This window comes from Musca autumnalis, unplaced genomic scaffold (genome assembly GCF_047663935.1).
Source record: "Musca autumnalis isolate F117 unplaced genomic scaffold, ASM4766393v1 scaffold_5, whole genome shotgun sequence".
NCBI lineage: Eukaryota > Metazoa > Arthropoda > Insecta > Diptera > Muscidae > Musca > Musca autumnalis.
The window spans coordinates 193,572,523-193,590,870 of record NW_027412088.1 but is presented as its reverse complement, the minus strand read 5'-3'; the positions used below and the strand labels follow the sequence as shown (position 1 = coordinate 193,590,870).

General features: G+C 36.1%; 1 protein-coding gene across 12 annotated transcripts in view; it reads right to left on the bottom strand.

The window, feature by feature from the left end:
• The window catches only part of a (arc), a 262,222-nt gene that overhangs the window by 241,432 nt on the left and 2,442 nt on the right, over nt 1–18,348 (bottom strand). For all 12 annotated transcript variants that reach the window (XM_073988186.1, XM_073988181.1, XM_073988190.1 and 9 more), the window contains exon 2: nt 12,545–13,617. The gene's annotated coding sequence lies outside the window, so the exon portion shown is untranslated. The remainder of the gene's footprint in view (nt 1–12,544; nt 13,618–18,348) is intronic.

The following is an 18,348-nucleotide window of genomic DNA, read 5'->3' as shown; positions in this document are numbered from 1 at the left end:
ATCTAATCTAAGAAGACGTTCCAAATGCTTTATACAATTTATCTTTATCCCCTTGGAAAAGACTATTTATCTAATGTTAGAAAACGTCCCAAATCCTTTATTTGATTTATCTAATCTATTTAGATACTTTATCTTAACTGCAAATGTAGCTCAGATACTTTATCCACATTATCCAAAGAGTTAGATACATTATCCACATGATCTAATTAGAATATATAAGTCATTCGGGCTAGCTCTTTGGAAAATGTGATTCATTTAACATTGGGCGTGGATTTTTAAACAATATTTTTCAAGCAAAGTGGATTTTTAAACATTATTTTTGGGGATTTTTAAACAATATTTTTCAAGAAAAGTCGGATCTTTGGGCGTGGATTTTTAAACATTATTTTTGTGGATTTTTAAACAATATTTTTCAAGCAAAGTCGGACCTTTGGGCGTGGATTTTTAAACAATATTTTTGTGGATTTTTCAACAATATTTTCTCAAGCAACATCAGACCTTTGGGCGTGGATTTTTAAACTATATTTTTGTGGATTTTTCAACAATATTTTCTCAAGCAACATCAGACCTTTGGGCGTGGATTTTTAAACAATATTTTTGTGGATTTTTCAACAATATTTTCTCAAGCAACATCAGACCTTTGGGCGTGGATTTTTAAACAATATTTTTGTGGATTTTTCAACAGTATTTTCCTAAGCAACATCAGACCTTTGGGCGTGGATATTTAAACAATATTTTTGTGGATTTTTAAACAATATTTTTTCAAGCAACATCAGACCTTTGGACGTGGATATTTAAACAATATTTTTGTGGATATTTCAACAATATTTTTGTGGATTTTTAAACAATACTTTCTCAAGCAACATCAGACCTTTGGGTGTGGATTTTTAGACAATATTTTTGTGGATGTTTCAACAAAATTTTTGTGGATTTTTAAACAATACATTTTCAAGCTACATCAGAGCTTTGGGCGTGGATTTTTAGACAATAATTTTGTGGATTTTTAAACAATATTTTTTCAAGCAATATCGGACCTTGGGTGTGGATTTTTAAACAATGTATTTGTAAGCTACATCGGACTTTTGGGAGTGCATTTTTAAGTATGTATTTTTAAACAATATTTTTTTCAAACAATATTGGGCCCATATTTTACGTAAATACTTTATCTAATCTAAAAATAAGGCTTAGATATTTTATCTACATTATCCACAGATGAAGATACTTTATAAACATGATCAGTATTCTCCTAACGTATCCCATTTCCTATGCCTTAAAAAGTTTTCCAAGTATTTTTTTGGGAAAATATTTCCAAATATGGTGGTTAAAGACATTACTGGTAATACCCTATTCCCTTAAGAAGAATAAAAAGAAGAGGAAAAAAAGGCGTAGGTGACAATCTCTGGAGGTCTCTGCGAAGAACAAAACAAAGTACAAAATACCAAATAAATAAAAGTCTATTTTGTTTTTAATGCAACCCAAAAACCAATAACAATGAAAAACTTTAAATCAATGTTTATAACCAAGTTTGACGTATCAAAATAAGAATCCCCTCTCCCCCTCCTCCACTCTACTTCCCACGCCACCATGTAATGCAAAAGACATTAGCAGCAGCAGCCACGGCAGTAAAGTAAACCAAACAATACCAATTTTGGTATAACAACTTGGAATTCTGAGCCAATGAAGCTATAGTTGGTTGTTTGTGTTGTTGTTGTTGCTGGCTAAATGATGGTGTGGCTGGCTGACTGGCTGTTGGCCTGACATCGTTCGAATGCCGTTTTTATGATGGTCATATCATAAAGTAACAAATTTACATTAAATGCTTTAAGTCAACATATTTGATGGCCTGAGCAGCTTAGCACGTGGGTGCTGTTCAAAAAAGAAGAAAAAGAAAAAATATCGAGGTTGACAATGCAGAAGATGTTGATGATCATCTGCTTAATTTTTTATGAGGCAAAATGGTAGGTGGCAAAGAAGAGATACATATTTTGTGGGAGGTGTGAAATGCAGAAGGATGTTGGGGCAACAAATGGAAAGCCTAGTTTCAAACAAGGGACCCTCTTTAATAAAGCCCAGATTTTTACTAAAGACCATAAAATCATTGCTTAACATTTATTTAGTTTACCATGAACACATGTCATGCTCCGAAGCCTCCTTCTGTGCTTTTTGTAACTAAATTAAACTTTGGTTTTATGACTTATTAACCTGCCCACCGGCTTAGCTTTCAGTATCTAATATAAATCGAATCTTTTAATTCGAACTTTACCTCTATTTCACACAATGCAATCGGACAACAAAACACCTGACTAAATCTCCAATTAACCATAATGGAAGCCGAACACAATAAATTGCACCAAGACCTTGCTTTATTTGAAAAATAATATTGTCTGTTTTTTCATTTGTTTCTCAGGCAGGTGTTTAATTGTTGGCGTTTAGTTGCAAGCGTTTTTCTACTTCTGCACGTTTCTTGTTTCTGCATTTTGCAGCTTAAGCTAATTTTTTTCTATCTCAAGATTTTGTTTACTTCTGGTTAAAATGTTGTTGGTGTAATTGGATTCTTATTTCAATATTTTTGTGGTGTTACTTTTTTTGCTTTGCAGTGTTCGGGTTGTTATTTTACTATTTTTTTTACTAGCACTTCATTGGTTCTTGTTACAAAACTTTTTTGTGACAAAAAAAAAACTCTCCAAACCTTGACTTAAATTTGAAAAAAAAATCACGGAAATAATAATGCGAGGTAAAATATTCAAGATCGCCGTAGTGAAGACTTTTGTGGGAGTTAAAGGTCTTTTGGGCAAAAAAGAAGAAAAGAAGCAAAAAAGATACGCTTAGCGCCATTTTAACGCTAATTGACCCGTATTCTGAGAGTTAACCAACGCATCAAAAACAGTCCAATTCCTCTGATGTTCGGTTAGTAGAGAGGAATTTTCGAGACATCATCATTGCTGCAGCCGCTCACACAATTTCTTTTAGGCCCATTGAGGTCTTCGGTGGACAAGAGGATACCTCTTAAGGTAACAGAAGATCGGGCAACCAAAGCTCTCTTGAGGTCTTTTAGGCCTCCTACGGCCTTCTACATGCAGTAAAATACCACTTGGAGGCCTCTTGAGGTCTTCTATGCGCAACAGATGTCCTCCTGAGGTCTTCTACATGCAGTAAGGCCTCTTGAGGTCTACTATAGGCAACAAAAGACCGCTTATGGTCTTCTATAGGCAACCGAAAACCTCATGATTGGTTCTAACGGCAACAGAAGACCTCGTGAGGTCGTTTATATGCAACCGAAGGCTTCTTAAGGGCTTATATAGGTAACATAAGTCCATGAGGTCATCTACAGAAAGCAGAAGTCCTGCTGAGGTCTTCTACATGCAGTAAAAGATCTCTTGAGGTATTCTTTAGGCAACCGAAGACCTCTTGATGCGTTCAAAAGGCAACAGAAGACCTCGCGAGGTCGTCTATATGCAACAGAAGACTTCTTGAAGGCTTAAATACGCAATATCAGTCCTTTTGAGGTTATGTACAAGAAACAAAAGAGCTCTTGAAGTCTTCTACATGCAGTAAAATACCTCTTGAGGTCTTCTATAGGTAACCGAAGACCTCTGGAGGTGATCTAAAGGCAGCAGAAGACCTTGTGAATTTGTTTATATACAACAGAATATCTCATAAGGTCTTATGTAGGAAGCAGAAGTTTTAAGGTCATCTACAGGAAACGAACAACTTGTTAATCTTCTCTAAGCAACAGAAGACCTTTTGAGCTGTTCTATAGGCAACATAAGGTATTAAATAGGAAAAACAAGTCCTCTTGAGGGTATCTATGGGCAACAGAACACTTCTTAAGGTCTTCGATAAGCAATAGAAGGCCTCTTGAGGTCTTCTATAGGCAACAGTAAGCCTTCTCAGATCTTCTGTAGGCAACGGAGGACCACCTGAGGCCTCCTATAGGCAACAGAAGACCTTCTGAGGTTCGGTAGGCAACAGAAGACTTCATGAGGTCTTCTATAAGCAACTAAAGACATCCTGAGGTCACCTATAGGCAACAGAAGACCTCCTGAGGTCTTCTACAGGCAACAGAAGGTCTCCTTATGTCTTCTACAGGCAACAGAAGACCTCCTGATGTCTCATATAAGCAACAGAAGACTTTCTGAGGTCTTGCCTACAATAGAAGACATCCTGAGGTCTTATATAAGGAACAGAAGACTTATTAAGGTCTTCGATAAACAATAGAAGGCTTCTTAAGGTCTTCTATAGGCAACAGTTGACCTTCTCTGGTCCTCTGTAGGCAACAAAAGATCTCCTGAAGTCTCCTATAGGCAACAGAAGACCTTATGAGGTCTTCTGTAGGCAACAGAAAACTTCCTGAGATCTTCTATAAGCAACAGTAGACCACCTGAAGTCTTGTATAGTCAACAGAAGACTTCCTGAGGTCACCTATAGGCAACAGAAGACCTCCTGAGATCTTCTATAGGCCACAGGAGGTCTCCTTAGGTTTTCTGCAGGCAACATAAGACCCCCTGACGTCTCATATAAGCAACAGAAGACTTTCTGAGATCTTGCCCACAATAGAAAACATCCTGAGGTATTCTATAAGGAACAGAAGACTTCTTAAGGTCTTCGATAAACAATAGAAGGCTTCTTGAGGTCTTCTAGAGGCAACAGTTGAGGCAACCTTCTCAGGTCTTCTGTAGTCAACGGAGGACCTCCTGAGGTCTTCTATAGGCAACATAATACCTTCTGAGGTTCTGTAGGCAACAGAAGACTTCCCGAGGTCTTCTATAAGCAACAAAAGATCACCTTAGGTCTCCTCCTGACGTCTCATATGAGCAACAAAAGACTTTCTGAGGCCTTGCCTACAACAGAAGACTTCCTGAGTTCTTCTATAACGAAGAGAATACTTCTTAAGATCTTCGATAAACAATAGAAGGCTTCTTAAGGTCTTCTATAGGCAACAGTTGACCTTCTCTGGTCCTCTGTAGGCAACAAAAGATCTCCTGAAGTCTCCTATAGGCAACAGAAGACCTTATGAGGTCTTCTGTAGGCAACAGAAAACTTCCTGAGATCTTCTATAAGCAACAGTAGACCACCTGAAGTCTTGTATAGTCAACAGAAGATTTCCTGAGGTCACCTACAGGCAACAGAAGACCTCCTGAGGTCTTCTATAGGCCACAGGAGGTCTCCTTAGGTCTTCTACAGGCAACATAATACCCCCTGACGTCTCATATAAGCAACAGAAGACTTTCTGAGATCTTGCCTACAATAGAAAACATCCTGAGGTATTCTATAAGGAACAGAAGGCTTCTTAAGGTCTTCGATAAAGGTTTTCTAGAGGCAACAGTTGATCTTCTCAGGTATTCTGTAGGCAACAGAAGACCTCCTGAAGTCTCCTATAGGCAACAGAAGACCTTTTGAAGTCTTCTGTAGGCAACAGAAAACTTCCCGAGGTCTTCTATAAGCAACAAGAGACCTCTTGAGTTCTTCTATAGGCAACAGTAAACCTTCTCAGGTCTTCTGTAGTCAACGGAGGACCTCCTGAGGTCTTCTATAGGCAACATAATACCTTCTGAGGTTCTGTAGGCAACAGAAGACTTCCCGAGGTCTTCTATAAGCAACAAAAGATCACCTTAGGTCTCCTCCTGACGTCTCATATGAGCAACAAAAGACTTTCTGAGGCCTTGCCTACAACAGAAGACTTCCTGAGTTCTTCTATAACGAAGAGAATACTTCTTAAGATCTTCGATAAACAATGGAAGGCTTCTTGAGGTCTTCTAGAGGCAACAGTTGACCTTCTCAGGTCTTCTGTAGGAAATAGAAAACAAAAGACCACCTGAGGTCTTCTATAGGCAACAAAAGACTTCCTGTAGGCAACAGAAGGCCTCCTGAGGTCTTCTACAGGCAACAGAAGTCGTCTTGAAGTATTCTATAGGCACCAAAAGACCTCCTTATGTCTAGAAGTCTTCTATAAAGAACCCTTAAGGGAGGCCACGGGAAATCTCTTAAGGTCATTTATAACAACAGACGACCTCTGGAGGTATTCATTCTACAGACAGTAGGAGGCATCTTGACGTCTTTAATAGGCAACAGTAGACCTCCTGAAGTTTTCTATGGGCAACAGAAACTCTCCTGAGGTCTTCGATAGACTAAAGTAGACGCTTCTTGGACTAATGAAAATTACTAAATGACTCTAAAAATTATTCTTGAAAAAAAAATCACGCTTGATAGAAAGAATGACCCTGCACATATTTTTGAAAAATCCACGTTTGGTGATCTAAATGACCCTGTAAAATATTTTTGAAAATACAGGTTTGCTGTTCAAATGTACCCTGAAAAAATTCTTGAAAAAACCACGCTTTATGGTCTGAATGGCTCTGAAAAAAATGTTCTTTAAAATCCACGCTTGTTGGTCTAATCGCCTCTGAAAAAATATTCTTGAAAAATCCCCGGTTGTTGGTAAAATGTTGCCTGAAAAAATATTATTTAAAAATCCATGCTTAGTACTGCTGGTTGTTGAGAAATATTACGATATACAAAAGTTGGGCCATTGTCGGCAACTCCCTCCGATAGTTATCGTGCTTATCAGTCATTTTAGTACGTTACCAAAGGCTTTTTTAGTGCCTTTGCAACATTATGCCAGGAACCATGGACTTAGACACCTTAAAATGTATATCGTTGTAATCCGGACCACGAGGACTACCTTTGGTGAAAATTTCAAAACGATTTTCGACCAGCCCTTAAAATGCTCTTAATAGAAAATTTTGGAGATTTTTGCCGAATTAAAAAACATTTAATTAAAGTCAATACATATTCCCAAAAATATACACTCTGAGTGATTATTGTAATATAATATTCACTCAACACTTTTCAATGGATTATTACAAAATACTTTCATTTCGATGTTCTTAAGAACAGATAAAGGAAAGTATGTATTGACGATTAACTCCCACCCCTTTCATTGTTTCAAAAAACATCCAGAAAACAAAAAACAAAACATATTACAATTTAAGATAAACCAGACATCATCATCTCCCTCCCACACTGTATAGGCACTTCAAATAGTCCAGAGATGATACTCAATTGATCCATCATCATCAACATCGTTTTCATTTTCGTAGTCGTCTTCGTTGCCGCCGACGGAATGATGATGGTGGTGATGAACCCATAACATATGTTTAAAACACCAAAAAAACATTTATAATGTTTTAATTGATAAGGAATTTGTTGGATTCTGAAACATTCATCCATCCATCCGTCGGATCATTCCAGCCATCCTCCACTAATAAATATAAAAATATCACAGTTTTAATGGTTGTAACAACAACAGTCGGACGGACGGAGACAATAGCAGAAAACAGATAGCCGGGATATGTTGTTGAGAAGTGATGATTTTAATGGTGCATCGCAGAGATTATTTGGGATGGAATCTTTCCCCCGCATAAAGAAGAAAAGGAATTTTTGGAAATTATTGAATTGTTTTTGTTCTTGCTTTCTAAGGGATTTTGAAATGTATATTTGTAAAGTGGTTTTTCAAATTTAATATTAAAAAATTTAATATAATGTGGGGGGATAAGGGAATGTGGATTACATTAGGCTACAAACAAGGCAAGGGAAGGTTGTAGAAAATATTTCAAAATTGAATGTATTTCAAAATTGTTTAAAATATAAATATATTCAAAATAAAAATGTTAACAAATTACAAAAAAATCAATGGATATTGTTATGTCTCCTTTATAATATCGAAAAATATTAAAAATTAGCAGATTCTTGCAGTTCTAGAACAGACAGGCCATTTATTGGCCTAAGATGATTTGAAACCAAATAGGTTTGAATTAAAAACAAAAATTAATTTTACTAAATTTGATAAAACATAATTAATTTAAAAAATATTATACATATTTAATAAAAAAACAATTAAAGGGAATTTTGAATCGATGAATTTTTTTATTGACCTAAGACGATTTGAAACGAAATTATTTTGAATTAAAAACAGAAATTAATGTTACTTAATTTGATATTTAAAAAATATAAATTAATTTAAAAATATGATATTTAATAAAAAGCAATTAATTGGAATTTTGAATTGCCTTTTAAGATGACAAAGCCCAGGATTTATCTTGTTCCCTGTTTCATCTCAAGTGGACACTGACCTCCCCGTGGTGTCACCTGGGGAACTGCCTTTAACACCCGTTAAAGGTAGTGAGCTAACATGTGCCGCGCGTTCACCCATAAGAACGTTAAAAACTTGGATTTGGGCGTCGGGTTAGTAACCCTCCCCTAGAAAAAACGAAAGAAAAGAAAAACAAACCCCTCTAAAGTTGACGAACCCCGCAAACGTTTTAAGGACCATGATCTGCGAATCTGCACCTGGAATGTTCGCACTCTTTATAGAGAAGGTGCAGTCTTCGCATTGGCAGACGTACTTGAAAAGTACAAGGCCGATATTACTACCATACAGGAAATACGATGGATTGGGAAATGCGTCACAACAACACCTAAAAGTGACGCACTGTATTATAGCTGCCATGACGTAAAGCATGAGTTTGGTTGTGGATTCGTAGTTAGTCGGAGACTAAAACATCTGGTATCCAACTTCACCCCAGTGAATGAAAGACTTGCTGCAATTCGAATAAAAGCAAAATTCGTCAACATCAGCTTTATTTGCGCTCATCCTCCCACTGAAGAAAAGGACGAACAGACCAAAGATATATTTTACGAGCGCTTAGAAGAAACATATGACCGTTGCCCTGTCCATGACATTAAAATCATTCTAGGCGATTTAAATGCCAAAATTGGAAAGGAGAATATCTTTGGCCCAACAGTCGGGAATTTCAGTCTCTGCAGTGAAACATCTGACAATGGTATGAGGCTGATAGACTTTGCAGCTGCAAAAAACATGGTAGTTAGCAGTACCAGATTTAATCATCTCGATATTCATAAGGGTACCTGGCTGTCTCCAGATCAGAAAACAGTAAATCAAATTGATCATGTTGTGATAGATGGAAGACATTCATCGAGCGTGTTGGATGTACGATCGTTCCGAGGGGCAAAAATTGATTCGGACCACTACCTTTTTGCAGCAAAGGTACGTACCCGTCTAAACGTTGCAAATAAGGCACGAACAGACACAACGCGGAAGTTGGACATCGATAGGCTGCAAACACAACAGATAGCCATAGCATATTCCACTCAACTAGCCCAATTGTTTAATGAGAGCACTCCATGTCCCGATAACATAACAAGGCAATGGAATAATATTGCCCACTCCATGCAAACAGCCGCAAAATCCATACTTGGATACCAGAGGCCTCCACAAAGGAATTCATGGTATGACCAGGAGTGTCGTGCTGCTACCGAAGAGAAAAATTCGGCATACAGAGCTACTTTACAATCAATAGCAACGCTAGCGCACGAGAGAGATATCGGGAGAAAAGGAGAGAAGAGAAACGTCTTTTCCGCAAGAAAAAGAGAGAAATGGATAAGCGGGAGTGTGCAAAAAATCGAGATGTTCGGGAGTCAGAATGAAGTCCGAAAATTCTACCAAAGAGTGAAACATTTTGAGACCAGCAAGGTAATCTGGTAACAGATACAGAAAGCGTGCTCAGGATATGGAAAGAGCATTTTTCAAACCTGTTAGTATCCAGCGAAGACGACGAAGATAACACAGATCCAATCCCACAAGATGGTATTGAATGTATACCGCCCAGCCAAGATGAGGTAAAGACAGCAATAAACCGGCTGTAAAACCAGTAAGGAAAGGATCAAAGTCGGGCGGGGCCGACTATATGATACCCTACACCACTGTGAATATGTAAAATATAAATCGGAGCTATATCCAGATCTTAACCGATTTTGATATAATTTGGCACATTTATTTCCAGACCGAATTCAGTCACACATTCCAAATATCATTGAAATCGGACTTATATAGCGTGTTTGGAGCAGCAAATACGCGAAATCGGCCGAAAATATATATGGGTGCTATATCCAAATCTAAACCGATTTCGATATAATTTGGCACATTTATTTCTAGACCGAATTCAGTCAAACATTCCAAATTTCATCAAAATCGGACATATATAGCGTGATTGGTGCAGCAAATACGTGAAATCGGGCGAACATATATATGGGAGCTATATCCAAATCTGAACCGATTTCGATATAATTTGGCTCATTTATTTCTAGACTGAATTCAGTCACACATTCCAAATGTCATCGAAATCGGGCATATATAGCGTCTGTGGTACAGAAAATACGTGAAATCGGCCGAAAATATATATGGGAGCTATATCCAAATCCAAACCGATTTCGATATAATTTGGCACACTTATTTGTAGACAAAATTCAGTCACACATTCAAAATTTCAACAAAATTGGACGTATATAGCGTGTTTGGTGCAGCAAATACGTGAAATCGGGCGAACATATATATGGGAGCTATATCCAAATCTGAACCGATTTTCACCAAAAGCAATAGCGTTTTCCTATGGCTAAAAAAGTTGTAGTCCCCAATTTTCAGCTGAATGGGACAAAAAATGGGACCTGTACGTTGCGAACAAAAATACATGGACAGACGGACAGATGGACGGACAGATGGACGGACATGCATAAATCGACTCAGAAAGTGATTATATGTATATCCCCAAAAGGAACTATGGGTCTATCTCGTTTCCTTTTGTATGTTACATACAAATGCACAAAGACATAATACCCCTTACCACTGTGTGGTGTAGGGTATAATAATACGGCAACAGGAGCCGATGGCTTACCCGCCGAGCTGTTCAAAACCGGAGGCGAAACGTTGATAGGTTGTATTCATCAGCTGGTTAGCACCATCTGGCAGGAAGAACGAGTACCCGACGATTAAAACCTGAGTATCCTGTGCCCCATCCACAAGAAGGGAGATAAGACTGTATGCTTTAACTATAGGGACATAAGTCTGCTCCCGATTGCCTACAAGATCGTGTCAGGGATATTGTGCGAACGACTAAAGCCAATGGTCAACGAAATAATTGGATCATACCAATGTGGCTTTAGACCTGGCAAGTCCACAATTGACCAGATATTTACCCTGCGGCAAATCCTGGAGAAGACCCAAGAGATGCAGATCGACACCTACCACCTTTTTGTCGATTATAAAGCAGCCTTTGACGGCCCGCTGCGTTCAAAGGTTATCCAAGCCATGTCTGAATTTGGTATCCCCGCAAAGCTCATCCGGCTTTGTAAAATGACTTTAACTCATACTAGGTCCTCAGTTAAAAGTGGGAAGAACCTCTCCGAACAGTTCAGTAGCAAAAGAGGTTTCAATCAAGGAGACAGCCTTTCGTGTGACCTATTCAACATTTTGCTGGAAAAGGTAATACGAGATGCAAATGTCAAAAGAAATGGCACAATTTACACCAATAGCCACATGTTGCTTGCTTATGCTGATGACATAGACATCGTGGGACGATCAGTAAAGGAAGTAACTGATACCTTTGGAAGGTCGAAACGGCGAAAAGACCAAATTGACGGTGTCGACGCGCAAAGCGTCCATAGAGCACAGACCAACTGTGGAAGTTGGTAGCTATAATTTTGAGGTAGTTAAAGACTTCGTCTACCTCGGCACTGCCATAAACACAACAAACAACATCAGTTGTGAAATAAGAAGAAGAATTGTATTGGCCAACAGATGCTACTATGGTCTACTATGGTTTAAGTAAGCAATTTAAAAACAAAGCCACATCTCGTCAAACAAAAAAAAAAAAACACTATTCAAAACGCTGATACTACCCGTGCTAATGTATGGGACCGAAGCATAGGTACTTGCGCAAGCAGATAAGGCAGTGCTTCCCAGCAAAAATCCTCATTACAAACCTCCATTCCCACCCATTCTTTTAACACCCATTTTGTAACCACTGAAATAAGTAGATACTGAGTAGATTCAGACTACTTATTTCAGTGGTTACAGAATAACCAGATATTTCGCGCGACATGCCCTTGTTAAAATAATGGGTGGGAAAGGAGGTTTGTAATGAGGATTTTTGCTGGGTTGGTGTGTTTGAGAGGAAAATTCTTCGAAAGATCTACGGGCCGATTTATCATATCGATTTATCGTATCGAGATGCAACGATTGAGTTGGCTAGGCCATATTATAAGAATGAACGATGATGAACCCTCTAAAAAGGCGTATGAATACATGCCACATGGCGCTGCACGCAGAATCGGCAGGCCTAAGCTTCGATGGAGCATACAAGTGGATGAAGAAATGAAAAGGCGCGGTATTCCAGAAAGCGAAGCGAAAAACAGAGAGAATTGGAGATCTTTTCTTTGTTCGGTCTATGGAACAAATGTTCTGTAATGGGCCAGCTAAGTAAGTAAGTAATTTGATATTTAAAAAAATATAAATTAATTTAAAAAATATTATATTAAATAAAAAGCAATTAATTGGAATTTCGAATAACCCTAAAATGCTTTCGAAACTTTTAAAAAACCGGCCATAATTCTTTGAAAATAGCTTTATATTACATATATTTATAAAAATAATTAATATTTCTCATTTATGCGAATTAAAAAAGCTTACCTTTATAAATTATTTATCTCAAATTTCAGCATTTAAAATATCTTTACCATGTAAGTTGGTTTTCAGCAAAAATTTTTGTAAATTCCTTTTTTAACAAAAATAATTGTATATTTTAATCTCTAATATACAAACTTTCAGTTAAAATATATTTATAATCTCACACTTCGTTTCAAATATAGTTTTATTAATTTCTTATTTTTTGTTGTTGTAATATTTTATGGTTTTGCGTTTTCTTCATTCACACATTCGCAGTAGTAAATAATTTATTATTGATTTCGTTCAAACTTTTGTTTTGCTTTTTTTACTTGTTATTTTGCAAGCGGGGTGCATTAGAAAACTATTCACTTAAAATCGATTAAATTCGTTAACGCGCACAAAAAAAAATTGGCAACAGCAGCAGCAGTAACTAACTGGTTTAACATGCATGTGTGTCTGGTTTGTTTTGAATGGTTTTCATTAATTATTTAATTAAACTCATTAATTAACGGCAATAGTTTTGAACATGAAACGTTGACTGCTGGTTGTGGTAAATGGCAAAAACGCTTTTTGTTTCTTTTGATTTTTTTTATTTTGTTTTTTTTTTTTTTTTGAAAAAAGTGAAATGTATTATTTTGTTGTTGGCTTAAAGTGAATTATTTTAGTTTTATTGTTCTTTTTTTAGCACACTTTTAGTTCTGCCACAAAAGGAATTGTTGAACTCAATTCTATAATATTTTTTTTTGTATTTTTTATTATTTTTCAATTATTAACACACTTTTGTTGTTTGTTTTTTTATTTTCAGCATTTGGAATACTGTTTTATTTAATTATTCTTAATTATTTTAATTATTCTTAATTTTACACCAATTTTTCTTAAAAATCAATAGTTTATATTTCGCTGATTCGGAGTTTAATATATTATTTTAAAAGTTTTAATCGGTTTTATTCACCTTTTACAAATTTATATTTTTTTCAAAATATTATTTATTCAAAAATTATATTCATATTTCGTTTATTTGGAGTTTCATGTGTTTTTTTTAAGTTTCAATCGCTTTTATCCACTTCCCGTCGAAATGTTCAATTTTGAAACAAAATCTGAAAATAAAGAAATACAATTAGGGTTATAGGTATCATTTTTTGATCGATTGTGATTGCAATGAACGATTCTAGGATTTTTCTTTGGAAAACTATAATTATGTGAAAATCGTTTGATATTCTTCGAGAATTTCCACAGATTTTCTACAAGAAGATCCTCTTATTTTTCTATGATCTCTGAACACGCATCAGAACATCCTCTGATCTTCTATCAAAAGATAGAAGAAAAGAAAAAGAAGAAAATCGCTTGATATTCTTCGAGAATTTTCACAGAATTTCTACAAGAAGATCCTCTTATTTTTCTTTGATCTCTGAACACGCATGAGAACACCCTCTCATCTTCTGTTAGAAGATTACCGGATCTTCTACAAGATAAAAGATCTTTCGATCTCAGAAGATCCTCTAATCTATGTGAAAATTCACTGATCTTCTACGAGAAGAAAATCATCCAATCTTCCATCAGAAGATCGAGTGATCTTCTAGGAAAAGATCTTCTGATCTTCTATTAGAAGATCATCGGATCTTCTATTACAATATCATCTAATCTTCTGCATTAAGATTATCTTCTTTTGACTTTTCTATGAAAAAATTCTCTGACATGTGTGTAGAATCTGATCTTCCAAAAGAAGATCATCCGATCTTCTATCAGAAGATTTCTTATCTTCTATAAAATATAGCGCGATCTTTTACTAGAAGATTCTGAGATCTTCTAACAGAATGACATTTGATCTTCTATAAGAAGATCTCTGGTCCGGTATAAGAAGATCTCTGATCTTCTGTAAGAATATCTCTGATCTTCTATAAGAAGATCTCAGATCTTCTATAAGAAGATCTCAGATCTACTAGAATAAGAGATCTTCAGATCTTCCGTCTGAAAATCCTCTGATTTTTCTATGATAAAATTCTCGGGTCAACTTGTTCTGATCTTTTATGAAAAGATCTTGTGATCTTTTATGAAATGATCATCCAATCTTCCATCGGAAGATCAAGTGATTTTCTAGGAAGAGATCTTCTGATCTTCTATTAGAAGATCATCGGATCTTTTATTACAATATCATCTAATCTTCTGCATTAAGATTATCTTCTTTTGATTTTTCTATGAAAAAATTCTCTGACATGTGTGTAGAATCTGATTTCCAAAAGAAGATCATCCGATCTTCTATTAGAAGATTTTTTATCTTCTATAAAAGATCGCGCGATCTTTTACCAGAAGATTCTCAGATCTTCTAACAGACTGACCTTTGATCTTCTAAAAGAAGATCTCTGATCTTCTATAAGAATATCTCTGATCTTCTATATGAAGATCTCAGATCTTCTAGAAGAAGAGATCTACTATCTAGAAGATTTCACGAGAAGATCCTTTAGTCAGATCGAAGAAGATTCTCCAATTTTCAATAAAAAGATCTTCTAATACTCCGATATTTCTACAAAAAGATCCTGTGATCTTCTAAGGGAAGGCTCTACAATATTCTATGAGAAGATCATCCCATCTTATGTGACATAAGAATGTTTTCCGATCTTCTATCAGAAGATCCCCTGATCTTCAATAAGAAGATAGACTGAATTTTCATCAGTAAATCGTCTGATTATTTATCAGAAAATCCGAAAACCGTTCCCCTGCCAGAAGACCTTCCGATCTTCTATGCGAACATCCTCGTTTCTTCTATGAGAACTTGCCCTGATCTTCTATGAGAAGATCCGTCCATCTTCTATAAGATGATCCTTTGATTTTTGTTTAGCAGACGCCTAAAATCCGTTCCCCTGCCAGAAGACCTTCCGATCTTCTATGAGAACATCCTCGTTTCTTCTATGAGAACTTGCCCTGATCTTCTATGAGAAGATCCTTCCATCTTCTATAAGATGATCCTTTGATTTCTGTTAAGCTGACCCCTGACATTTTATGAGATGTTTCTCTATTACTCTATCAGAAGATAATGGTATCGTCTATCAGAAGATCCTCTGATCTTCTGTGAGAAGTTCATCTGATCTTCTATGAGAAGATCGTCTGATTTTATCTGAAAAGTTAATCTATTCTTCTATGAGAAGATCGTTTTATCTTCGATGAGAAGATTGTCTGAAATTCAATAAGAAGAACGTCGGATCTTTTAGCAGAAGACCCTCTGAACTTCAAACTGAAAATTCACCGATCTTCTATGAGAAGATCCTCTAATTTTCACTGATATTTTATGAGTAGACTGTGATCTTTTTTAGGCTCTGATCTTCAATGAGAACATCGTCCTATCTTAAATCAGAAGATTGCCTAACCTTCTATCAGAAGATTCTTTGATCTTCTATAAGAAGATCGTCTGATTTTACATGAGAAGTTCGTCTGATCCTCTAAGAGAATATCGTCTGATTTTCCAAGAGAAGATCGTCCGACCTTAAATCAGAAGATCGCCTAACCTTCTATCAGAAGATTCTTTGATCTTCTATAAGAAGATCGTCTGTTTTTACATGAGAAGTTCGTCTGATCCTCTAAGGGAATATCGTCTGATTTTCCATGAGAAGATCGTTCGATTTTCTAGGAGTATAGCTATGATCTTCAATGAGAAGATCGTCTCATCTTCTTTGAGAATATCGTCTGATATTCTCTAAGAAGATTGTTTGATCTTCCATGAGAGTATCCTCTGAACTTCTATAAGAAGACTGTCTGATCTTCTGTCAGATGATCCCCTGAGAAGATCCCAGACCTTCTATGAGATGTTTCTCTATTAGATCAGAAGATCCTAGTATCGTCTACCAGAATATCCTCTGATCTTCTATGTGAAGTTCAACTGATCTTCTATGAGAAGATCGTCTGATTTTCTCTGAGAAGTTCGTCTATTCTTCTATGAGAAGATCGTTTTATCTTCGATAAGAACTTCGTCTGATATTCAATAAGAAGAACGTCGGATCTTCTAACAGAAGACCCTCTGAACTTCAAAATGAAAATTCACCGATCTTGTGTGAAATGATCCTCTGATTTGAATTTCACTGATATTTTATGAGTAGACCGTGATATTTTTAGGCTCTGATCTTCAATGAGAAGATCATTTGATATTGTATGAGAAGATTGTTTGATACTCTCATATCCTCTGAACTTCTATAAAAAGATCGTCTGATCTTCTGTCAAAAGGTCGCCTGATCTTCATCAGAAGATCCCCCGATCTTAAATCAGAAGATCGCCTAATCTTCTATCAGAAGATTCTCTAATCTTCTATAAGAAGATCGTCTGATTTTCCATGAGAAGTTCGTCTGATCCTCTTAGAGAATATCGTCTGATTTTCCATAAGAAGATCGTTCGATTTTCTAGGAGTATAGCTATGATCTTCAATGAGAAGATCGTCTGATATTCTATAAGAAGATTGTTTGATCTTCCATGAGAGTATCCTCTGAACTTCTATAAGAAGGCAGTCTGATCTGCTTTTCCATGATCTCCTGATCTTCTGTTAGAAGATCCACTGGTATTCAATCAGAAGATCGCCTGATCTTCTATCAGAAGATTCTCTGATCTTCTAAAAGATCATACCCTGATCTTCTATAAGAAGATCGTCTGTTTTTCTTTGAGAAGTTTATCTGATTCCCTAAGAGAATATAGTCAGATTTTCTATGAGAAAATCGTTCGATCTTCTCGAAGTATATCTTCTGATCCTCGATTGAATTGAAGAATTTAAAATTGAATAGAACACGATGATTTTCAATGAATATAAGATCTGATCTCTATAAAAAATATAGTCTGATTTCCTATAAGAAGATCGTGCTTTTCTATGAAAAAGTCATCTAATCTCCTATAAGAAAATGGTATGTTATTCTGTGGGAAGATCCTTTGTCGTCTATGTAGTTTATTCTCTGCGTAGATCATCTGATAATTTCTGAGAGAATCCTCTGATCTTATATGAAAAGATGCGAAGATGCTCTGATTTATCAGACAATTCATTGATCTTCATGAGAATCTTATAATCCTCTCTATGGTTTTCTATATAATCTTTGGCACTTCTATATGATCTCCTCATCTTCTAAACAATTTGTGACAATTTCGAAAATCGAATCTTTTAAGATGGTCATGAAGAGAGATATGATAAGGGAGAGACAATAACAATATCAAAAGAGCTTCCGTTCGTCTATAATCTTCTGCTTTCCTATTATCCTCTGAACTTCTATAAGAATACCGTCTGATCTTCTTTCTGATGATCCCCTGATCTTCTGTCAGAAGATCCCCTGATCTTCTGTCAGAAGAACGCCTGAAATTCTATCCCATCATACTCTGATCTTCTATAAGAAGATCGTCTGTTTTTCTTTGAGAAGTTCGTCTGATTCCCTAAGATAATATCGTCTGATTTTCTATGAGAAGATCATTCGATCTTCTAGAAGTATATCGCCTTATATACGATTGAATTGAAGAATTGAACATTGAATAGAACACGATGATTTTCAATGAATATAAGATCTGATCTCTATAAAAAATATGTTCTTCTATGGGATGATCCTTTGTCTTCTATGTAATTTATTCTCTGCGTAGATCATCTGATAATTTCTGAGATAATCCTCTGATCTTATATGAAAATAGTGTATGAAAAGATGCGAAGATGCTCTGATTTATCAGAAAATTCATTGATCTTCATGAGAATCCTACAATCCTCTCTATGGTTCTCTATATAATCGTCTGCTTTTCTATATGATCTTCTAGTCTTCTAAAAAGATTGTGACAATTTTGAAAATCGAATCTTTTAAGATGGTCATGAAGAGAGATAT